This window comes from Drosophila arizonae, chromosome 5, assembly GCF_054131065.1.
Source record: "Drosophila arizonae isolate 15081-1271.41 chromosome 5, UAZ_ARI_1.0, whole genome shotgun sequence".
NCBI classification, from domain to species: Eukaryota; Metazoa; Arthropoda; class Insecta; order Diptera; family Drosophilidae; genus Drosophila; species Drosophila arizonae.
Window position 1 is genome coordinate 6144983 of NC_142925.1, and position 25859 is coordinate 6170841.

The 25859-nt window shown below is 40.7% G+C and overlaps 1 long non-coding RNA gene across 1 annotated transcript in view; it reads left to right on the plus strand.

Moving 5' to 3' along the window:
* Positions 1-23838, plus strand: part of LOC149268408 (uncharacterized) — a 97935-nt gene extending 74097 nt beyond the window's left edge. Inside the window, exons 4-5 of the long non-coding RNA XR_016270683.1 lie at positions 15726-16041; positions 23231-23838. This is a non-coding gene — a long non-coding RNA (uncharacterized LOC149268408). The remainder of the gene's footprint in view (positions 1-15725; positions 16042-23230) is intronic.
* Positions 23839-25859: the final 2021 nt, after the last annotated feature.

The following is a 25859-nucleotide window of genomic DNA, read 5'->3' on the forward strand; positions in this document are numbered from 1 at the left end:
TCGCTCAACACAATATTGTGCATCCAAGTCATATACGAGCGCACTCACACACTCATACAATTTTCGTTTTGCGCTCGGTGCCACTCATCTCAATATGAGCATTGTTAATTCGAAGCCGTTTTTTCGGCACTCATGCAGCTCTCTAATTTAGAAACATATCGATTTTGTTCTTGTGCATATATTTAATTTATTAAAGAATGAATTCTAAATAACAGTTTAGTCTACGCCCAGAGCAACAAATGCTTAGGTAGTCGTTCATATATATTACATAAAAATTATAAAAGTAAGTTTTTGACCTTTTTAAATGAATTTTATTTATATCAATCTATTACATAAAATTTCCCTATAAAAATTATTTTATTTTAATATTTTTTAAGTACATATATGGCAGACCTTCTTTATACGCACTTAAACATTTGCTTAATATGCTGCAAGCTAGTTTAACTATTGATAACTCTTCTTGTAAATATATACCCCTATGTAGATGTATATATATAGGGCATCTAGTGGTCATCCTCCAGCTGCAACTTCTCTACAAGAAATCAAACGTCGCCTGTGCTCATTCTTGTCTTTAGCGTGGGCGAAGCTGTTGCAGTCACTGCTGTTGCATACAATATAGATTCTAATTGTGGTTGTCCATTGTAGTTGTTGTTGTTGTAATATTGCATGCAAATGTCTGTAGCCGTTTAATATTAACAACCTTCAAACGATGTTTAATAATTATCAACAGTCCGATCAAATGCTCGCAATAACAACTGCAGCTGACTTGGAGTTTCTGTCTCTGTATTACCTAAAGGCATACACAGATAAAAATATATGTGTGTGTGCATCTACATCTATATATAGCTAGTATTCTATAGTTGTCATTGTGTTAACTTTCATTAGCTTTCTAATGCCTGTTTGCTGCGCTTCGGTTTTGCCGCCTGCCGCCTGCCGCCTGCCGCCTGCTGCCTGCTGCCAATCGTCATTTCATTTTACTGTCACTCAAATCTTTTATAAGTTTTTCTTTCTCTTTAATTTTTGTGCGACGCTTGGGCCGTCGCTTCTTACGGTTGTTTTTCTTTCTTCTCATTCACTCACTTCGCGCTCCGTCGTCGTCGTCTTGCTTTATAACAAAACGAGCGTCTATTGTAAATATTTTTCCATTATTTTCCATTAGTTTTCACTCGTTTGTTACATTCCCCGATTGCTGTGTTTTCATTTGTTGTTGTTGCTGTTTAGTGTTTGGTGTTTGGTGTTGGCGTGGTCGTTACACAGGTTGTTCTGCTTGTTGTTGGGGTTCCTGCTTATGGGATTCTTCTTTGCTTTGGCATATATTGGTTATTATCTTTGAAGCGCATCGGCTTTACTGCGTTCATGCTCAAGCCTCGATGTTGCTGTTGTTGTTGCTGCTGTTGTCTTTACTGTTTGTTGTTGCTGTTGTTGTTGTTGTTGCTGTTGCCGTTTTCATCGTCGTCGTTGTCGCCTGTGCGTATTTGGCCAGTTGACTGGGCGCGTGAGTGACGGAATGATGTTACCCAAAACCAGTTTCATTGACAATTATACACACACGCACACACTCTCGCACACAGTCAGGCAGAGTCGCAGATCTGGCTGCAGCCACATTCAACATCCATAGGCGCTCATTATGCCAGTGTCGCGCTCGTTGATCAAACTTTGCAGCAACGTCTGCTGCTGCGTCTGCTACGTCTGCTGCTTCTTCTTCTTCTTCTTCTTCGTCTCAGCTTGTTTTTGGTGTTTCACTTTGATGGATGACTGACAAAGGCAGAGCAGCAGCGCCGACTCGATCAAGCATACGCAATGTGTGCTCCGCCGTCTGTCCAGCTGTCCACGCGTGTCCGTCGTCTCGTCTGCCTGTTTATTTGTCTTGTTTGATTTGAGTGCACACACAACTGTCATTGTCGCTGTCAAATCGCATTAATATCACAGAGCTGTCAAATTACAGCCGAACCGCAGCCAAATGTTTGCCCAATGCCCAATTTATTTCTTTCTCTCTTTCCCTTGCGCGCTCTCTCTCTCTCTCTCTCTTTCTCTCTCTCTCTCGTTCTCTTTCAATCTGTAGCTATCTCGCTCGTTTGGTAACTCAATTAAAATGTTATTCATGTTGCGACGGCTGAGCTGAACGTGGCTCAATTTCTTTTTTCGGGTCCACTAACAGCCATCATTAGTTGGTGAAGAGGCGCCAGGCGTTTGGCGCGTCCAATTACCAACAAATAAACAGCAAATTATTTTGCTACCGCCGCCTCGTTTAATGTTAATAAGCCCAAAATTACGCGACTCTGATTGGTCTATTTGACAAACGTGCTGAAACGTGTCTGGCGCAAGTCATCATCATTGCTGTTGTTGTTGTGGCTATTGTTGTTGCTGCTGCTGCTGTTGCTTCTCATGTTGTTTGGTTTGTTTTTGGTTAATGGCTTTTTGGCTGGGTGTTAAGAGCGGCCTTTTGGGTAGCCATCTTTTGTCAAACGAAAATGGGAGGGCCTGCGCAGCGAATCTTTGCTAAGCAGCTGCTGTCAGCGCAAGTTCGTGCCTTAAGTCTTTCGTTTTATTTTTGTGGCTGTTGTTTAGCTGCCAATTGCTATGGCCAATTAGCTAGCTATTGTAGGTGCGGCCAGCACATGAGCACGTTTAATTACTTAATTAATTTTTGCGATAAAAAATCAAAAGAGTCCAAAAAAAAAAAACAACAACAACAACCACCCACCCCCACTAGATAAGATCGGCATGAAGTTCAGCAAAAGATGAAGAAGAAAAACTAAATAAAAAGTGCAGTGAAGTCTATTTATGACGTCTCAGACAAATGAGAAAACCCAAGAAAGCAATCCAAAAAGGCGTTGTGAAGCCATAAAATTGCTAACTGTTGCGCAGCGTTGGCAATTAAAGAACTCACACACCAACACACACACACACACACGCACGTAGCTACTCAGTGTGTGGCTTGCGTTTGCTCACTCACATTCGGTTGCCCTCGCTAAAGGTGTCGAAAGTTCAAAGCAACAACAGCTGCATTTTATTTTTATAGCCAAAAGAACTGAGCGCCCCCACCCAAAAAAAACAAAATAAAATAAAAAATAAAAAAAAAAAAACAGAAAAAAAAAAACAAGAAAAAATTTAAAAATAAAGCAACCAAGCAAGAAAATATATTCCAAAGTCAAAGATTTCAGTGCTCCTCTGCGCCTGAACTGCAATAAATCTTTTAACGACAGTTCATCGCAGTTTGGTTCTCGGTCGCCTCAGCTTGGCACTTGATGCATTGACTTCGCTCTCTGGCAGTTCATTAGAATTGTAAAAGGGGAGCAACAACAACAACAACAACAACATGAGCCAGAGATCAACACAGAGAGTGCAGAGCGCGTGGCTAATCTTGCGCATCCAAATCAAAATCTTCAAATAGCTTTCTGTTTTGGCTCAGACGCGGGTCCATGCCCAAATCTAGACAGGCGTTGTCCCAGTTACGACAACAAAAGAACAACTACAAAATAAGAGTGCTTAGAGGAAATGCCGAAGTTTGAATGCTCTTCATTAACTGAAGACAGGATAGGAATATTGATTGATTGATGTTGATTGCAGGATATTGCTGTAATATTAATATGGATGTTGATCTAAAGTTAATACATGCATACATTAAGAAAGTATATGAAAATGTTATGATCGACTATATATAGACCACTATAAGATTTGAGGGACCAGCACTATGGCCTACTACAATACAAAGTTTTTATACTACCTATATATATTTTTTAACTATGTGTTGCATACAAATAATTTATTGTTATTCTTATCAATATATTCATAGTTATATTTGGATATATTAATTTTTCATTAAAAGACATTCTCAAAGTTTTCGACCGTTTTTTATAATAGCTATCCAAATTCTAATTATCTTTCCTTGATACATGTTATTTAATTATTATTCTGTTTTTTAGATACACAATTTTCTTAGCCGAAAGATAAATTATTTCTTTATCCAAATGATTCATATTCAGTAATCTTGTCTTATGCCTTTTGGTGTAATACAGTGAAATCATATGCGGATTCTAGTTCATTAAAATATGTATGCATAGATATATATTGCCTAAATATATTCAGAAAGCAAAAGTTCATTTAGAATCTATGCCGCCCTGATATGATAAATATTATATGTTATATATTGGCAATATAAATCAATAAAGAAATGTTAGTCTATAATATACATATATATCTTTTATTTATACAAATACACACACAGTATACAAAATGAGTTCACACATATCAATTTCAGATCGTGCACACTCTCCGATAGTGTATTAAAAGTTAAAGCCGACATTTGGTGCTTCATCAAATTATGCTAATCAGCTTTGGGTTGCTTGGCTTGGCTCGCTTTGGTCTTTTAGTATTGGGTATATTGGGTATTGCTTTTTGGGTTTGCTGTGATTAATTGCATCAGCAGGTTGCATCTCTAGTGTGTTGTTGTTGTTGCTCTGTCTCTGGCTCTGGCAAAGGCGTTAGAGCTGCATAGATAACGCTGCGTTCTATTTACAATATTTATTTCTCTTTAACCTTGTTAGCATTTTGTTTATATGGCAACACGCGTGCTGTGTATGTGTGTTTGTGTGTGTGTGTGTGCGTGTGTGCGATAAGCTAATTCTAATTCCTTTAGCAGCCTAATGTGTTTATAATTAACATGCGGGTCAACTGGCTAACAGCCACAACAACAACAACAACAACTAAAGACCAAGGTTTGACTTATTGCCTAGCACACGAGGGCGTGGCTGCACTAACAGCGAACAGCACGCCTCTTGCCACAGCAGCACAAGAGCGAACAACAGCAACAATAACAGCAGCAACAGCAACAACAAATTGCAGCATCGACAAGGTCTAGCCAAACAGTAGCCGCAGTTGTTGCTGTTGTTGTTGGTGTTTGATTACAATTTGCGCGCGTTGATCGCAAAAAATATGTTTATATATACATATACATATATAGATATATATGTGTGTGTACAGCAAAAATTGAGCAACAATTTTTTGTTTGCCTGGGCTCTTGTGGCGATTCTTATGGTCACGTCGACTTGTCTTACACTTGCGTGAACATGCCCCCAAACACGAACCCATGTGCCCCGCCACCGCCACCTGACGCCTCCCACCTGCCACCTGCCTGCCTGCCACTCTGCCAGCGCCCAGTGTTTTGGCCAACTTTTGACTTCGTTTTCGTTTACATTTACGCGTGTAAACGCAGTAGCTGCAACATGTTCGGCTGCTCGATTAGCATTTGAAACGTGTGTAAAATGTTATCGATGCTCATAAGAATCAACGGACAAATGTTTGCTTGTGGATATTGTAGCAGCTATATATGGTAACTATCTGCCATCGGCTGACTTTACGATTTCAGTCCGAGGCGTGACTTTTATGTGCATACAAGTTTTGGCACTTATCATTATTGATTGCGTATCGAAAGTGAATGTGTGAAGGTGAGCAGTCAAATAAGGCACTTAACTCTAGCGCTTATCTGGAGTATGCATATATTTAGTTCGAGTATATATGAAAATGCAAATTTTAGAGTCTCGAGAAGTAAAAGGGAATTTTAATTAAATTATATAAACGAATTTAGAATGAATGTTTTTTTTTTTTTTTTAACAGCAAACGGTTTTAGTAGATCTTAACAGTGCGCAATTAACATTTGAGTGCAAAAAGAACTGCATATTCTAACATAAACGTTGTACGGTACTTGAATTGGCAGCCCATGATCTATTTAGCTTATAAAGTCCAAGTGAAAGATGCGCCCGAATGTCTGTTTGATGTCATTGAAGCTGCCAGACAGTCCAGTTTATTTCTAGACTCTGTAAAGCTGCTATGTCTTCCCATTTCACTTCAAATTGATGGCTGAGATTAAGTCGTCGAAACCTGATAGGGTTTACAAGATTAGCTGCTGTCTGGCTTTGGCGGATCTTGGACTAAAAATTGAGAAGAGACGGTTCCAAGCCCGCAGAGCATTTCGATTTTCTTCTGCTTCTCTCTTTAACATTATAAAAGTGTAAATAATTGTTAATCAACTAATTATTGCTTACTCTTCTCTCTCTGCTTTCCAAAAATGTTGTTGGGGCATATTGTCTAACAAATGGGATTAGAGATAAAGATACTAGTGTTTGTAATATTATATAATTTCTGGTAACTTTGTTCATTGATATTATAAACGATCTCTTCTAAAATTAAAGTTGTTAACAGCTCCATAAAACATTTATCCGCTAAAGATTATCTTCATTACTATGTTTTAAGCTTTTAAATAAATGTAAGTTAATTTAAATTAATTATATAAAATATCATTACAAAGCATCATCAATTTGCTTTCGCTTTACAACTCTCTCACAAATTCAATTAATTTAAACTATTAATTTGATTTAGAAATAACTTTGTTAAAGGTGTTTTGTGGTAACTTATTTAATTTGCAGCGGCATTGAACCTTGCCCTAAAACTTAAATATCATTGAAATGAACAATTTCTTGCCTGCCAACAGCAACAGCAACAGCAGCCGCTGCAACCGTCGCAGCAGCAGCTTTTAGCTGGCTTTAAGAAAAACCTTTTAAATGCTGCCAAAGCTATGAAAAGTCACGAGTCTTGCTATTTTATTTTTATTTTTGCACTCGATGCCAAATGAAATAGATAAAAATAAAACATAATGTTGACCCGCTTGGCATTAGGACCAGACAATCCAGTTGCTGTAGCTGTCGCTGTTGTTGTTGGCCCGGCCAGCGGTAGCTGCCAAAATAATAATGGCCAAAAAGTGCAGCGGGCGTCAATTTCAGCGACCCGGGCTTATTAAGCAATGAAATACTATATAATGCCCGCGACTGTGATTTATCACATGCATCGCCGCCAACTGAACTGATGCCCGGGCACTGATGGAAGGGGGCAGTTGGGTTCCCGAAATCATTTTTTCCCTATGTATGTTACAGTTAGATTACATTTGTATGTGACAGTTAGAGGACCATATGGCTGATCCTATATAGTATATATGCTTGATCTGGTTATGTTTGTCAATCTGAATTGAGAGATCAATTATCAAACAATAATTCCAGCAATAAAAATTTTAGCCGGGTTGGTCTATAAAAGCTAAATGTAATTTAGGTACCTTTTATAAATGAAATCATGAATATTTTCGCCTATTAGATACCTATTCGTATCCACAGATAGTAGATAATTTGCCTTCAATGTCTAGAAATATTCCTTTTAGTATGTCTGTTCCTCAGATGAAGCCACTGATTCTGAATTATTTCCACTTTGAATGCCACTTCCATTCAGCGCAAATAACAAAGACCTAGCTCTGTTATTTATACACATTTGAATGCCATAATTCCGCTTAACAAAAACTTTGTCAAGCAAGCTCTTCAGATACCCAAGCTCTTCAATAAACAAGCAACTTGTAATGAGTAAAACAACAACTTCAAGCAGACTTTAGGATATCTACTAGTCAATCACTTCCGAGCAAAACACTCTTGTTGCTGGTTTTTGTCGTAGTACGTCTGAAGGCGGCTTTGACGATGCCCACGCAAAAGATATTGCGATATATAGGTTATGCCTGGGTAATGGAAAATGGAAAATGGAAATATACTTGTAAGCAGAGCAGACCAAATGAGAAAATTCAGGGGAAAAAAAAGTGCCCCAGCAGTTGACATTTGTGGCAGGCGCAGTAATTGACGCGCCGCTTGTCGATTGTGTTGCAAGAGGCGCAAATCGAAATAAATTTTGAAAGAGAAAATGGAAATGGCAATGGAAATGGAGGGCTGCGGCTGCTGCTTTCCATTAACAGGCACGCTCGTAACTTATTTGACACGCGCTGCTGCTCCTATATGTATGTATATATAGAGATGTCTGCTGAGTTGGCAATATGCAAATGTTGCGGCTGCCTGCTGCATGTTGCAGTATCTGCAGCACGTCATCAACGGTAGCCCCATCTATGGCTTGGGTTGTACTGGTAGCTCTTAACTGACAATGTCATAACCCGCCTCGCTCGCTAGTACCGCTTAACGGTTAATGCATTTAAGCTGAAATTATGAGCTGCTGCGACAGCTAGCCAAAATCTTTGATTGTCAGGCAGCTGAGCCAGCCAGCCAGCCTGATATCCTGCTAGACATCCCGCCAGTCAGCCAGCAGCTTTTAACAAATGCGTAATGCTTGTACGTCGCGCCATGATTTGCATTTGTTGCAAACTTGCGGGCAAGAGGAAGAAAATGCGCACAAGTCTGGGGCGCTCTGTTTGCATGGAAAGTGACTCACGCGGCGCGTTCGTTGCCTAAGTCTTTTGTTTTGTATGCGCTTGTCACTGTGACAGACAGCCCAAGTCATGGCATTTTTCTCTTGTTTTGTTTGTCGTGCTTGTACCACACCGCTTGTACCCCCCGCTCGCTTTTGGCTTTGCCCCTTTTTGGCAAAACGTACGCACTTCATAATTCAATCAAACTGAAACATTTCGCAATCCCACACAGAAGGAATTTATTGTTCGGCTCACAATTTTTCAATTGCATTTGGGGCCGATCGGCACACGTTTCGAACGAATGACCAACTGCTCGACAACTGTCGCTGCGCGACGTCAGACCGCTGTCCGCTGTCAGTCTGTCAGGCTGTCTGTGTGTGTGCCAGAGCCAGAGCTTGTCTGTCTCTGGGACTCTATTTGAGCCAATTGTACATTTCCTCACCAGGCAGCCGCCCAGCTTCGTTGGCTGCTTCAGCGCCAGCTGCATTTTGCCAATGTTTCTATTTCATGCACAACTGTCAACTGTTGTTGTTGTTGTTGCTGCTGCTGCTTTTGTTGTTGTTGTAGCTGTTGGCTGCTTGCCAGCATGAAATTGTTAACAACATTTGTAGCTGTTGCTCATTGCCGACCACACTGCGTGCAGTTCGCCTGCCGCCTGCTGCCCGTTTGATTTCAGCTCATATTGACAATGAAAGCCGTTGCTACTTCAAACGCCGGCATTTTGTTGTTGCTGCTGTTGCTATTGCTGTAGCTGTAGCTGTTGCTATTGCTTGATAGTTGGCTGTGCCCCTACTGACAGGTTAGCAAAAAGGCAAAACAAATAAACCGCAAAAAGGCGACTTCGATTCGTTTCGTTTCGATTTGATTTGATTTGAAAATTCCACCGCCATGGCAATAAACATTTTTAGTTCACTTTTTATTTTTGTTTCGCGGCTGTTGAAACATTTTTTTTGTAATTGTTTTTTTTTTTCTATCTATTTTCTGTTAGCTATTTTAGCCAACTTATGGCATTGATTTATGTGCATTTTAACAAACATTTTACGAATTTGTTGCAGCTTTTTACAATATTTTTTGCTTTAAGTTATTTATTTATTTTTTTTCGCATTCGAGCCGAGACTTATCTTAATCTAAAACGAGCTGCGGCTTCTTTAAGTGATTGCTTGATGCATAATTAGAGCTGAGCCGTTGTGAAGCTTCGTTGGATGCGACTTTGCCTGGGGCTGAGCATTTTAGCTGTTGTTGTTCTCTGTCTTTTTTTTTCAGCTTGTCATGACGTTGGCAGCTGCTGGTGTGTGGGATAATACGCCCGGCATTATGCGAGTTTATTAATAACTGCAGTTTATTCGGTTCGTATCTTGGCTTTAGCCGCTTTTCAACTGATCTTGAAAGACAAGCGGCATCTAATTGCTGAAAGAGCAAATATTTGCCAAGCAATTGGCTCTGTGGCTAAGCGCAAACCCAATTGCAAAACGTTTTTCTATGGTTTCGTTATTTTTTGTAATACCCTGTAGAAGCGAGAAGGTATCTAAGGGGTATATAACTGTAGTAAAATAAGTAAAAAAGAAAACAAAATTTTGTAATAGTTTAAAATTTTAATAAAATGTTTTTGCTCTGAAGCCATTGAAAATCGGAAATCATTAAAAATGTAATAATGTTAACAAATATTTAGGCTTCATAAATCATAAATCTATGCCTGATATTTTTACTCTCTTATATATCCAAGCCGAATGCAGTTATGTGAATTATTATACTCAGGAATTGTAATCCATATCGATAATACATTTTTGTTTTCAATATAAATATATTTTTTGTTTTTTAAACTCTTTTTATAATGTCTTAGGATAAATTAGCAATAGTTCATAATTTAAAATCTCAAAAATTATTACAGCTCATGTTTCACATGTAATGCACCTGCAGAGTATTTGCAAGTCTAAACAAACTGGCAAATCAATTATTTGCATGCCAAACTACGCAACAAACGCAGTTAACAAGCGAAGGCCGTCAAAACATTTGCATTTTGACGCTTTTGGCTGTAGTTTGTAAACGGACTGGCAACAACAATCCATCAAATAGCAAAGTGCAAGGCAGCAACTGTGCAGCCAATCAATAAGGATTTGTGCAACTGACAAGATTTGCCAGATAGAGCAGCTCAAAACTGACAAACTCTATATATAACTATCTCTGTCTGCATCTCTCTCGCTCTCTCTGTCTCGCTCTTGCTCAACTTTCACATGGCACAAGTCTGGAGAGTCTTTTAAAAGATCGTTTTCTATGCATCAGAGCTTGAGTGCGCTTTGCATTTAGCTGAGATTAAGGCCCCAGAGCGCTGACAATTTCCGACTTTGGCTGCGGCAAGTGGGTCGTGCATATGCACTTCAAATACCAATGGAAATAAGAAATTGAAATGAAAAAAAAAATACATAAAAAAACTTTAAAAATCTGCTGCTATTAATGCCTGCCGCGTGGCGAGTTTACGAGTGGAAATATTTTGGCATCGTTTTGACCAACAAATGCCCACGAAATGCAGCTAATTCAAATGGGTTTCCATTTGAGTTTATTTCCTTTGAGTTTTGTTTTTGTTTCCCTCTTTATTTTATTGGGAAAGTGGGTTAACCTGTCACTTGGCTGCCGACTGCCCAGGCTGACAGGCCAACCAGCCAGCCAGTCAGCCAGTCAGCCAGCTAACTTCAACTGCGATTGCGACTAACGTCTACGCATGTGCGGGAATCGCCAAAAGGCCTTGACTTAGTTGCAACTGCTAAGCGGCGCACATTGCCGCGGGGCGTCGGCCACGGTCTGGTCTGGCCAAATTAAACCTAAAATGTCAGACGATTAGATAAGCGGCTGCAATTCTAAGATGAGCTCGCTGCGCTCTAGGCGATAGCCGCACAGACACACAGACCGCGAAGCGGACTGCCGCAGAGTGGAAAGGCCGAGTAGCCGGTTTATATTACTTTTTTTCTTCTTCTTCTCGTTTTTTTTTTTTTTTTTTGTGGACTCTGGTCTCTTGGCTCACACGCACTGCGGCCGACTCCTACAAACTATAAATCTGAGCAGCGCTTGTGATTAGTGGGCAACACAAAAACGTCAATGCCTGGCCAAGGCACACACACACACACACACACGCACAGTAACATGCACTAGCTCGCAAATTAGGTTAAGCCAATATTTTGCTAGACATACAAGTGCCCACAATAACAACAAGAACCAATAAGAATGTGGCAGTTGGATGTAGGCGACTAAATAATACGCGCTAAAGAGTCGAAGAAAATAATAAGGCAGAAAGGGGGAGGAGGAAGGCAAGTCTTTGTGCTAAGACGTAAGGGAAAGAAAGCAGCTCTTAAGATTTGGTGTAGATCTTTAAGGATTCTATATATGTACGTATATGTGTATACATATACTTATATATCTATCTATCTATATATCTGTATCTATGTATATACATAGCCATTTAAGTCTATGTCTTCATATCTATCTATATATGAGACAGATCTGGGATCATTTCATCAGTGATTCGCCAACATAATTTTATCTGTCGTCTATATTTAATGTATATTTTTTGTCAGTTCTAAAAGTAAAATATTTAATGACTCATCAAGCTTTATAGAAGGAGTTGAAATAGAATCTGCATAACTTTTTTTAGCATATTTCGAACAGAAGAAAATTGTAAATATCTCTCCTCTCTCCTCTATCCACCTCTCTTCTATCATAAGTTATATATTTCTCAAACATTATTATTTGCCACCAATAAATACAAGCAAATTTCCAGTCTATGTCTTCATATCTATCTATATATGAGACAGATCTGGGATCATTTCATCAGTGATTCGCCAACATAATTTTATCTGTCGTCTATATTTAATGTATATTTTTTGTCAGTTCTAAAAGTAAAATATTTAATGACTCATCAAGCTTTATAGAAGGAGTTGAAATAGAATCTGCATAACTTTTTTTAGCATATTTCGAACAGAAGAAAATTGTAAATATCTCTCCTCTCTCCTCTATCCACCTCTCTTCTATCATAAGTTATATATTTCTCAAACATTATTATTTGCCACCAATAAATACAAGCAAATTTCCAGTCTCTCGCAAATAAATGAGCGGACAAGGCCCTAGATAACGTATCTATATGAATCGATATCTTGAATTAATAAAAAAAAACTTGAATGCAAAAACAAAATCTGCTGACACATAAAACCCCATATACTCCTTTTCACTTTGCTGATCGGGTATAACAACCTGAACAGCCGCAACGCCCACCCGCCGCAAGTTGCCTGTTGCTTGGCTGCTTGGCTGCTAGCTGCCAGTACCAGTTCATCAAAGCGCAAGAATTTTGAGCGGCGCGCAAATATTTTAAACACGAAATACTTAAGCCAAACTAAAAAATAAAAAAACATACACAAAAAAAAAAAAAGAAGGAGACCTGGCTAAAAAGTTCAAAATCATAAATTTCAAACGATATTAGGTTAGCTGCAGCAGCAGCAGCAACAGCAGCCGGCGTGTTGATGATATGGGCAACAACAGGCAGCAGGCAGTGAGAACCTCTACCCTGCTGCCGTTTGCCCCCTTTAAGCAATCCCCCCTTACCAATGCGTAGCTGCGGCTAGAGACTTGAGACTTGAGACTAGCAGCGCATGGAGCACATTTTCTTTTGTTGTGCGAATGCCGTGTGGATTTATTGATTTTGGTCAAAAGCCATGCTTAAGCGTAAATTATGTGCTGGCCAGCCGAGACAGCCAGCCGGGCAGACAGCCAGCCAGTTAGATCCTTGTGGCAGGCGGCGATGAAAGCCACTGATTTGTGGCGCAGTGCAACGCGGTTGCCGCCTGCTCATAAATCCAGACAATTTCATAACCCAACAGCACATTTATCAAATCAAGCGTTTGCATCTATCTAATTAAGCCGCGGCGACAAATTTGCCAAGTGTGAAAATCACATAAGCCACAAAAATCAGAAACCAAAAAGAAAAAAAAAAAAAAACTTTAAAAAAAAGAAAAGAGAATTGCAAATTATTATTTGACGCAATAAAATGCGGCACGGCTAACTGTGTCAGCCTGCGTTCAATCTTGGCCAGCAGCAGCAGCAGCCGCAGCGACAAGTGGCTTAGATATCGCATAAAGCAACGATTTAATTAGACGCTGATAATTATTGTACAACATTTGCCGACGCCGCCAACGTTTCTGGGGCAAGTGGCAAGTGCAAGTCGCAGCTGGCAGCGGCCAACGGGGCAGCGGGCCAACAGGTACTTGCAGCATTCACATTTTGCTGTTGGCTGTTAGCTATTGGCCAAGTTTTCTCGCTATCTCGGTTATGTTAGATTTAGCTAATTTCCTAAATTGGTATGGCTTGATATTTGCAACGCCAGGCGCCGCATAATTTACTAAGAAAACATTATGTTTCTTTTTTCTCATTTTTGGTAGTGGAAACAACATGAAATTCATTTGGCAACTGACACGAGCTTTGGTGTTAGCTGTATGCAAGTGCATGGAGTTAAATGATTTGCGTGCCCCTGATATATGAATATTAAGACTGAGCATAGAAAGCGAAAAGCATTTAAGAACTCATTAAGAAGTCATTTGAGTGTGGAGTAAAGAAAAGGAAGAGAAAATAGAAAAGTGAAAACTTTCACTTTGTCTTGTATGAGTTTAACTATTGATTTTACTAGACATCAGAATTGGCTACAAATTAAAATTATCTGTATCTGTATCTGTATCTGTATCTGTATCTGTATCTGTATCTGTATCTGTATCTGTATCTGTATCTGTATCTGTATCTGTATCTGTATCTGTATCTGTATCTGTATCTGTATCTGTATCTGTATCTGTATCTGTATCTGTATCTGTATCTGTATCTGTATCTGTATCTGTATCTGTATCTGTATCTGTATCTGTATCTGTATCTGTATCTGTATCTGTATCTGTATCTGTATCTGTATCTGTATCTGTATCTGTATCTGTATCTGTATCTGTATCTGTATCTGTATCTGTATCTGTATCTGTATCTGTATCTGTATCTGTATCTGTATCTGTATCTGTATATGTATCTGTATCTGTATCTCACACAGAGTTGTAGCATATCATTAACGCCTAACAGACAGAGTCATGTAAGCCTTTTAAAGATTCATGTTAGCGATATAGTATTTCTGCCTTCAAATGTTAACATTTGGCTGAGCAACTGACAAATAACATTGGCTCATTGTCCATCAACATAACATGGCTAACTCAACTGCCCACATCAAGTGATAGAAAAGTTATTATGCAAATTTTGCTCTTATTAGCGAAACAATAAAAAACATAACAATTGCAATTGCCTTTTGAATATTTTAGCCCACGAACTCGACGGTTTTTTTTTGCTAGCCCGAGGGGAAATAAAGCCACAGCTGCTAAATTTCCATTCGACAATCGAACATAAAACTCGCCGTGGCTTGTGGCAAAGCATATGCTCAATTACACATAAATATAGTTATATATGCTTATTATTTATATTTATTACTTGACAATGGAGTGGTTTCGTATATATTTATAAATATCCATGTATATATACTCTATCGGAAATTTGTACAAATTTATTTGGCTACATCTGCGGCTGCTGTCTGTGCTTCGGGTTTTTGGTCAGCAATTGATCTTACAAGCTGAACGCCATGTTAAACACCCTACACTCTTGTAATTTGTGTCCAAATGAAATAAAATTTATGAACATCGATTGCAATGTTGATTAGACGAAAGCCGACGCTGGCCGACGCCAAACATCGAAATGCCCAAATAACCAAATCTTAAGGCCCAAAAAACCAGTTCGGGCCACAGCGCGGCTGGCTTTTCAGTTTGGCTTTGGGCTTTGCGCTGCTTAGCGGCCACTTGTAATATTTTTGGGCTTCTCCTAATTGCAATTTGATGTTTCGGTTCGCTTTTCTACGAAAATATAGTTGTACACACACACACACACACGCATATTCAATTTGTTGTGCTGCACTTAGCGGCAGCGTGTGAAAACTTAACGAACGATGCAGTCAGGCTGCAGCCTCCTGCCTCCAGCCTCTAGCCTCCTCCTCTGCGGCTGATCAGCCTCAGTTCTTCAACAAATCTGTTCATGTAGAGGTGCGAACACCCTCTCTCGCTCTCTTTCACACACGCTTGCCCCTCTCCTTCTGACCAGTGCGTGTTCAATGTTTGGCGGCTCGGCTTTTTGCTTATGGTGCTAATTGATTGGTGCCAAAGTTGTATAAAAATTGGAACAGAACACATTTGGTTGGTAGGTGAGAGAGTTTTTGGCTACGCCTTGATTGCATTTGAGGACCGTTCTTTAAATTATGTTGTTGTATTTGCGCATTCATTAGCATGCGGTAGAGTTTGTTTGCCTGTTGTTGTTGTTGCTGCTGCTCTTATTATTGCTTTCCCATCGTCATGGACAGGCCCGAAAAACATTTCTATAATAAAGTTAAAATATTTAACTTGCAATCTTTGCTCGACTCGCACTGAAGCTAAAAACTTTTTGATTGCAGCGCCGGCTACAACATCAGCAGCATCCCGCATCCAGCATTCGTGCCCCGAAAAGTCACGAAATCTGTGCAAGAAACCGGGCAAAAAAAAGGAAAAAGCGCCCAAAAAAAATCCGAAAAGAAATGAGAAAAAAAGTGATTGATGGAAATTGCTCAAACTGTCATGTTTATGAACGTCCGCAGGATACGAAGCCGACAGAGCGGATTGTGGCTAAAATGTGCACGCAATGCGACAGCAATTTGCAATCAACCAAGTGCAGGTTGACTACATACTGCAAGGCAGGCAGAACGAATTACAAATGCTCTACAAATATGAGAGGTGAGTTGGGGAGAGAATGATTATATATAATGAGGTATAACGGGTATAAGCATAAACTAAAGAAAATGATCGCTAACAACGATTACTAAATATATACTAGAAAAGATAAATTATTTAAAAAATAGTGAAAACTATACTTCATATAAACTTTTATTAATTTAATGAGCACAACTCCCTAAATAAAATTCGTAAAAATCTTAGATGTGATATAATCTTACATCTAAAGCATTGGAAGGGCAAATAAACTAAAAAAGCTAAAGCAAATATAATATTAAATAAATACTAGATACGATACATTATTTAAAAAATACAGAACACTTTAATTTATATTTACTGAACTCATTGAATAATATGAAAATTATTCGATCTGATAAAATCTTACAGCTGATGCATGAGATGATCAGATATGATTTGGTTTACAGAATCTGCATCTAGTAAGGGTATTCCGTTGCTCAGTTTAGCTGTGCTTCCCTTTAGATTTCTACCAATTTTCACTCACTTTGCTTGCCAGGCTGTTAGGCTCTGTTGGCCTGCATTGCGGGCACTCTCCCAGCCGAGCCACACACAGCGTCAAGGATCAGTTCAGCTTAGAGCCAAGCGTATTGCGTGCTTGTGTCAAGGTGTTGCAACAGTTATCGAAATTGTGTGCGCTGCAGCTGGAGGGCTTGAGTGAAGTTTGCGAAAATTCATTGAACAATGCAATGGCCTGACATTTGATGCGCTGTGACACTAACTGCGCCAAGTTTGTTGCCCAAGTCTTTCGTTGCAATCCAAAACAAAATGGCAAAGAAAATTTAAACCGAAGATGGAATTAAACTTGCAACTTGGAATGCGGCAGAGCAAGTGCAATGATCTATGAGCCAGGCTTAGTAGCCAGTGGCAGTTGCTGCTGTTGCTGCCGCTGCCGCTGCTGCCACCAATCGCTGCAGCCAATCGCGTTTGCAAGTGTGCTAAATCGCGGCCATGCAAAACATGCTGACCACGGCTTAATTATGCGCTAGCCGCTTTTTTTTTTGCAACTAGCACTTGCAGCTGCGCCTGCCGTTGCCGCCATACTTAGAAGCAGACCAAGAACTTAACCAACTGTCTGTCTGTCCGCCCGTCCGTTCGTCCAGCTGTTGGCAGCCAACCAACGCTTGCAACAGCAGCAGCAGCTTTAATCCAAGTAGCGGCCATTTTTATATGCGCCATCATGTTGCCTCCCATAATTTTATGCTTCATCAATGACAGCAGCAGATGTGCCGCCTGATGTCTGTGTGAGTCGTCTGCTGAGTAGCTAGACAACAGGCCAACAGAAGCAACAGTGGCAATCAGCAAGTCTTACTCTATCTCTTTGCCCCTCTCTCGATCTCTGTCTCTCTCTCTCTTTCTCTTGCTCTCTGTCTCACCTGCTCTGACTGCGTCCTTTTGTGACGCATGCTTTCAACATACTTTATCCTGGCAATCTGCTGCCATTTTGACTCTGCTGCTGCTGCTGCTGCTGCTGCACTTGCAACACGGCGGCAACAGACTCGAAATTGTTTTCGTGGTAATTTGCACCCGAGGCGTTTTAAATTCTTTTGCCAGCGCTAGCTAAACAGGCGCAACGTCAACTGCACAATGTTGTTGCTCATGTTGTTGTTGTAGGTTGTTGTAAGCTCCCTTCAGTCTCAGTTCTCAGCTCTCTCAGTCTCTGTCGTCGTTGCTGTTGTTCATCATCTTCATCTTTGGCTTTGACAGCTGTTTTGCTGGCTTCTCCTTTGCCCATCCGGATGTGTCGTCGTCTTTTCTTTTTTTTATTATTTTAGAACTTTGTTATGCAGCCCCTTGTATGTGTGTATGTGCAGCATGCAGCATGCAGCCCAACATCGTGTACTTGCTGCACTCGCCATGCCTGATTATTGTTATTAGCCGGTATAGATATTCATCCAGTGCCTGCTTATTTGGCTGCAAGCGTTTTGCTAATCTTCCATCAAAATCGATCGGTGCGCTCGGATTGTTGCTGTAGTTGCTGCTGCTGCTGTTGTTGTTGCTGCTGCTGTTGCTGCTGCTTTTACTGACTGCCCTTATGTGTGTGGAAGACACTTAAAGAGTCACATGTGATCACATTTTGATGAAGCTTTTGTCTTTTTAGTTGCTGTATAGACTGGTTTCCCCACATATACCTATGTATATGTATATGTGTATGTATGTTTGTGTGCGCGGCACACATAAAGACCTAAAAGCGCACAATCCAATGGCTGTCATAAAACCCATTAAGAAATGTTGACCAATTTACATATGTAGATTTCCAAAATGGCTGCGATAACAGTTAGGCTGTGTGGCAAAGCTTTCACACACACACACACAGCTGCTGCTGCTGCTGGTGCAACTGCAAATATTAATGACGGATGATTGATCTGGTCGGACAGCTGCGCTCGGTCTGATTGGCCACTTCAAATTGTTGCTGCAATTTGCGGGCTGCCCTTTTCGGAAGTGAGCCGCCGCCGCCCCTTTCATGCACCGCTCTGAGTGCAATTTCGCTCATCATCTTCATTTTATTATCGACATAAATATCAAACGAAAATTGTGGCATAAAATGCGATCGATACAAATCTGGTTACAAGCAGCGAGCCGTGAGCCCTGCATAGTTCACCACTTCATTCTGCACCTGAGACTGGAGCTGCCATCATCGTCGTCGTCGTCGTCGTCTGCTGTGCCCTGTGAAGGACATTATGGAAATGATGTCCGCGGGCGCTTGCTGGCCATTACTCAGTCGCAGCGCCTGGGCAACGCCCAATTGATCAATGCGTGGCGATAGGCAGCGACTGCAGCTGCGACGCCGACGCCGACGCCAACGCCGACTTCGTCCGCATCTGCAACTGCAACGGCAGCAGCAGCGCTTGCTGCCAATTTATGCCCGATGCTGGCTGGAAAATTCAATTGCGTTTGCATGGCATGTGGAGTTGAGCGGGCTAAGCAGCTCAAATAGTTGCCATCTCACATGTGCCACGCCTATTTCTTACACTATCAGTCATAAAAATGGGAAATTTATGCAATTGCTGCTGCTGTTGCTGTTGCTGTTGCTGCCGCGACTGCAGCTGAAATGATTGCTGATCCGCATGGCGTGCAGCAAAAATATAACTGAAAACTGGCGCACACCCACCGCGTCAATGCACACCTAGCCAGAGTCAGTTAGCCAGCTATACAATACACTAGGATAGCCCCCTTCCCCCTGGCTCCCCTTGGTTGCCACCCACTAGCGAGGGAATGCTGTGGAATATTGACGCTGGCAGAGCACGGGACGCGCATGCGTTTTGCGCGTAAATTGCTCGGCTTTCAGCTCTTGACTCTCGGCTCTCAGCTCTCGACTCTCGGACTCAGACGTCAACCGTCTGCAGCAACTCCGATTCCAGCATCGGAGTCAGCGTCAGCGTCAGCGCCGCCAACTCGATTACCGCCTAGAGCTGTCCGCCAGCGATACATATTCAATATACCACGCATAGCGTGGCATAGTGGAGAGTATTTGCTGTCGATTGAATTGGCAAATGAAGGAATTTGGATTTGTTTTATATATGATATAGAACGATTGAGTATAACAGTTTATGCAATTTTTTATATTGTCAGATATTATAGAATATTTTAACATTCTCCTTGGTTCAAAGTCTATAATGAAACCTTTTATATTAAGAATAAAATATGAAGAGTTTCAAACTGCCAGCTTAAGGTTTCTTTTTTAAAAGATGTATTTCATATTCGAGAGCTTATAATATTTTCGAGTATATATAACAGTTTTAATACATTGTTTATCTTACGTTTTTCTACAAAAGTAGATAAAATAAAATAATTTATACAATATATTTAAATTTTAAAAAATATTATATAGGCAGATATATTTTATTTCTTCAGCATTTTTAGTTGCAATTTATGAAGTACTCGGACGTAATTAATAATAGCTAAATAAATTGTTTTCTATTTCTCAAGAGATAGACAAACAAAAATACCCCTTTTAATACCCGAATAGGTAGTAGTGGTAGGAAAATTTGAGTTTAACAAAATTTTTGCATAGTATTCCTAGTATTCCTCCTAGCATTAAAATAAAATAAAAATTAAGACAATTATATATGCCATCGATAAAAAATTCAAAAAGATTTTAAATTTAAGAGAAAGCCAGAAATCGAGGCAGCTGCACTTCAAAAGCTTCTTCTTATATATCCCAAGCAATTCAAGCCATGGATCCCAACTTTTTGTTTAGGTTCTTGGCAACACCTTCCATTGTTAGAATTTGTTATGGCACATGAAGATGGAAATCTTTGGTAATGAAAAATAAAGATAGCACAAATAAATAAAATAGTCAATATCGAATCATATCAAATATTCTACTGTAATTTGCTTATCATATCAGACGTTGCATTTTCAATGGCAACTCAGCTGAGCTTCTTTTTTACTGGGTATCTGTTTGGTCACGCTGCTCTAGTTAACTGCCTGTTATCCAAAATGTCCGCATACAAATTGATTTCATTTCGTTTGTAATGTCGCCGCCCGAGCGTGTGTGGCAATCGTAGATTGTGGTTTGCTGGATTTCGTTTCTGTTTCTAAACATTTATTTATGCCCCGTAATTGTTATACTTGGCTCGCGTATCAGATGACACGCCGAGTGTTGGATCGACAACACACACACACACACACACACAGGCAATATGCAACAGGCATTTGCATTTGCATTCGGAATGCGCTCACGTCCGCCATGTCTAATGGCAAATAAATAAAATTGTTTCAAACGCTGACACGCAAAGCTGTTGGGCGCGAGGGGATGGCAATGCCAAGTGCCAGCCGCCGGATGGATCAGTGATGCTGCCCACACGCAGGATTTGAGGAGATGGCAAAGCGAACCAACGACGAGCGGCTAAAATTGAATGATGCGCATGGAGACACACACAGAGGCGCGGGAACCCGATTGACAAGCTGCAGTTGCAGTTGCAGTTATTGCTGCTGCTGCTGCGCCTGCTCCTGCTGCTGCTGTTGCTGTTGCTGCTATCTGTCTGTCCGTCTTTGTGTCTGTCTCGCTCTCTGCCTCATCGTCGTCATCGTCATCATCAGTCAACCAATTTGTTTCGATGAATGACTGAATGAATTTGTTCACCCCTTGGTCATCTTGATAGGCGCGCAAGCGTTCGGACTTGGACCAACCCAAACCAACTCACTCAACTTGCAACAGCAACAGCAACAACAACAACTACAGCAATAACAACAGCCGAGAGGCAACAACAGGTTCTTCGCTTGTCGAAACGCAACGCAGTTTGTTAAACTGCAGCAAGAACAAGCTAAAGACAACGACAAGGAGCAAGAACTGCTGCGCGAGGGAGCAGGAGCAGAAGGCGAGTCGAGGGAGAGAGGGCAGCAGGAGCCGCTGCCGTTGCAGGAGGCACCATGATCGAAGCGCGGCACTTTGCATAGAAGCGTTTTGGCAGCATTTTGCGATTGCGATCAGCGTTCAATCCACGCTTTTTGGCATTGGTATTGGTAACGGGGCGCAGGCAACTGTTGCTGCTGCTGTTGTTGTTGCTGTTGCTGTTGCTGCAAGCAAACAACAAATGCCAAGCACCGAAAAAACACAAAGTAGGCTGGACGTAGCACAGCGATACATGAGTTATATAGAGAGGACACACGGCCAGAAAAGAGGAGTAGCTGTGCGATAAGAGCAGCGACATCGGAATCGCTCGTTAGTCTTACAGCTGAGGGGGGAGACACACGGGACAGCTTACTGCCGGGCCCGTCATCCGTCATCCGTCATGCGGCGTAGTCAAGTAGAAAGTGCTGCCGGTTGCTGCTGCTGCTGCTGCTGCTGCGGCTGTTGATTTTTGCTTTTCCCTTTTTCGTGCTAAATGCCAATGTCGTTTTACCGACGGCAAAACTCAGCAGCAGCAGAAGCAGCAGCAGCTGCCGCCATTTTGCTGGTGCTCCGCCTCAGTGGCAGACCAAGACACTCATAATCACTAACACACACACGCACACACACACTCGCACACTTCGCATGTAATTGAAGTCGTTTATGGGAACAGCCGCTGCTGCAGTAGCCGCAATGCGAGGAGGGGTAAATTGGCACTGGGAACGCAGAACCGCAGACGGCAGACGGCAGCCAGTCGGCCATCATCATTGAGGCCGCCAATGAAAAGCATGTGGCAACATCATTAACTCTTCTTCTTCTTCTTTTTTGCTTCTGCTGCCACTGCTGCACGTAACCCCAGCCATTGCCACAATTTGTATTAATTTTTTCTCCTTTATTTTTTGGGTCTCTTTTTGGGAGAGCAGGAGAAAGTAATTGGCACTTGTTCACAAAATGGCGCCAGAGCCAAAAAAAAAAAAAAAAAAAGTGGAGGGACAAAAAAAAAGCAACCATTTTGAAGAAGAAGCCACAGCTGAAGGCATAACTGTTCTCAGCGGTGGTGCGGCTAGGTGGTTGTGGTGCCATAATGACACATGACACTTGGCCACATTATTTTGTCGTCTTCTTTCTCTCTTTTTGAATATGAATGCAGAGGCGGAGACGCAGACGTAGATGGATATGTGGCGGCTGGCCAGAGCGTAGAGCCAGCTGAGTCTCAGGCGGTGTGACGATCGCTACCAAAAAGAGTTGCCAGAGCGACGCCCGGCCCAGCCCCATGCCGAGGCGACAGCGCGTTCGGTTCTTTTCGCATAAATTCACAGCAGGGGGTGTTCCCCCTCGCCCTTCTCCCATCCGACACTCCACATCACACAAACTCATATGCGATTGAATATGAGTTGATTTTTTTTTTTTTTTTCTCATTCTCTCTGTTTTCCCTATGCTCTTCTCAAGTCTCAAGATTCAGTCATTTGTTGTGATGGCTTTTGGAAAAGTTTCATATGGCTTGTCCGCATTTTGTTTCATTTACGAAATGAAATGAAAAAAAAAAAATAATAATAATAATATGAGAGTTCTCATGATGTCTTAATCTGCGGCCATTAATATGCCTGATAAATAAACTGTATTAATTTATGCGCATTTTTGTATAAGCACGAAAAGAACAACAGCAACAACAACAAATACCATAGCTGAAACATAGCTCGGGCCAATTGAATTGACCATATCGAGAGTTGATTAACGCGTTGTTCGATTTTAATGCTGATGATTTTGTCTCTCGATCAACTAAAATATAGATATATATATGTATATGTATATATGTAAATTTCTCTCGCCCTCTGTCTCTAGCTGGATCGAGCAGGGCGCCGGACGCCCTTTCAATGGCTGCATTCTCAATGAAATTTGATGAGCTCTTTGGTAACCGAATACCGCAAAAACGGACACAAAACTCAAGAACAGAGACCAAAAAATACCGAGAAGTGCGCAGCTCTTGGCTGCCTTCAGTTGGCAAACATAGCGACAGGAGTTGAGACTCCTCAAAAAAAAAAACTATATATATAAAACAGTTGCCACATAAGGATGTGGCTGAGCGGCACGTCATGTGGCGCAACTGCCGCTGCTGCCGTTGCCGCTGTTGCAAGGTGTTGGCTTAAAGAACGAAAGCAACTAACCACAATCTGAGCCGCCACCGAATGCATTTGTCGCAACGCATCAGCCCGTTGCTGCTGCGAATTTTAAACGCTTCTGACGCTTTACAATTGGACGCACGCGGCACCAACGTGTGGCAAGTGGAGCAAGTGTGGCCACTGTGGTAAGTATTCAAATGCATTTCACTCCATTTCATTTCCAACCCATACACAATCACTTTAATTAAACGAAACTCATGTTTACTTAATGTTTTCATATATTTTCCAAAATTTTCCAAATAAATCCGCTTTATCATGTTTCAGTTGAAATTACAATTTTTCCCTCAGATATATTTTTATGTACATAGACTTTTGTTGTGGCTACCACTTGACTTGCCACACACCTCGTTTTCGGGGCGGCTCGAAATGTCAGTGCAGCTGTTTAGCTGTCGTCTGTTTATCTAAGGATACCCTGTAGAAATTGTAGTTGTATTTACTGCCTTTAAGTGTAGTATATGATAGATCTAAAGTTCTCTACAAAATTTGGAATTCAGAATTTTCAGATTAATATCATATCGGAGACTAGAGTAGATAGAGATTTGAAATTTTTGTGAAGCTTTTTTATATAAATAGATTTTTGTATTCATATCTATAGCGCAGAGTCTTGTATATCTTAATGTATAATTTTTATAGCATCTAGAGTCCAGTTCAAGGCATATATATAAATCTCAATTTTGAAAGAACTCGTAGACTCCAAAAATAGATCATAATTAGTCATATAAGTAATAGCTCAGTACTCTAAGAAATTAAAGATATTTGATCATCTTTAATTTAATGGATAGTATGCAATATAATTTTTAGTTATCTCTTTTAGTTTAATATCATATTTGGTATTTATGTATTTACTAGTAAACCCCTTTAGACCAGGAGTTTATATTTCATAATATTATCTCAACTCAAGACTTTTCTCTTCTGCATTTTCTGATGGATTCCAACAAAAGCTTGCTCCCAGTTCCTAAGTTTGTATAGGGTATTTAACTATCGATCACATTTCCCATATGCTTGCTTATTATTTTTTAGGGCGCTACACTTGTGGCAGACAACGATCCGTACTTGATATACATTTTTTTTTTTGTTACTTGAAAAGCGTTAAATTTGAATTGATTTTGGAAGTTTTTTGAGGTCTTTTGCTCATTAGAAGATTGTCGAAGCAGTGCGAGAGCACTTGGAGCAAAAGGTATGCCACATGGCATACATATAGATTCGTATTGTCAACAGTAGCTGGCGATGGGCAGTGCTGGGTCTGAGATATGTAATCAAATTTATATCGAGCTTCTTGTTCCGTGGCCTGGCAAAGCTGTCGAGTCGTAAAATGGTAACATAACTGTGAGATTGGAGAAGACTTTATGGCATTTTTGGTGGTAGCGCGCGTTCTGATTTTTTTTTCCAGTTTTTAATGTGGCAGGGCGTAAGCTATGCCTTTTATGTGAACCGACAGCCAACGAGCGACTGGGCCCATATTTTAATAGCCATATCTATATCCATATTACTATATATACGAATACACACATACATATATGTCTATCGTCTTTGAAACTAGCCAAAGATCCAAGTGCGTGCGCATTTTTCGACAAGTTTTACGGCCTTTTTATGACTTAATCCATACCGAAAGGCAGCAATCAATACAGCAACAACAAATACAAACTATGTCTATATGTGAAACATTGTTAGGGTGCCTCAGCGTCATAAACAATCATTTCGTAGAGTCATTCATATTTCTGTTAGCATAACAATGGCAATTCGGACACAGACACCGGACAGGTGGACAGACGGACACACGGAGAACAACGACGACAACGACAACGACGACGACGACGGCGACTCTCTCCAAATCAACGTGAAATAAAATCGTTTAAAATAAATAAACAATTTACATTTTTAATCAATTGTGGCCAAATCAAGATCTGCAGGCATGATACAGACGGCTGCCAAGCCACGGCACTACAGCTACCCCCCTCTCGCTCTGTCTCTTTGTTTCGCTTGCTGGATATGTATACCCTGTAGACAGTGTAAAGAAGTCAATTATAAAGGGTATACAAATATCTGTCAGAGATAGAAACAGGTGTAGTCAAGACTTTGGGTCTTGCTACCAAGCTCAAATATTGTTAAGTAGTAAATTAGAATCGATTTCAAGTCATACACAGATCTCAAGGAACTCAGAGACTATACAAGCTATCGATGTAAAATTTTGTAGATAGATGATATATACTATTACTGTCTTATATATAAAACTGATCCGATAACAACTAACCTTTATTACGAACTAGCCTGCCATATACGGATAGATATAA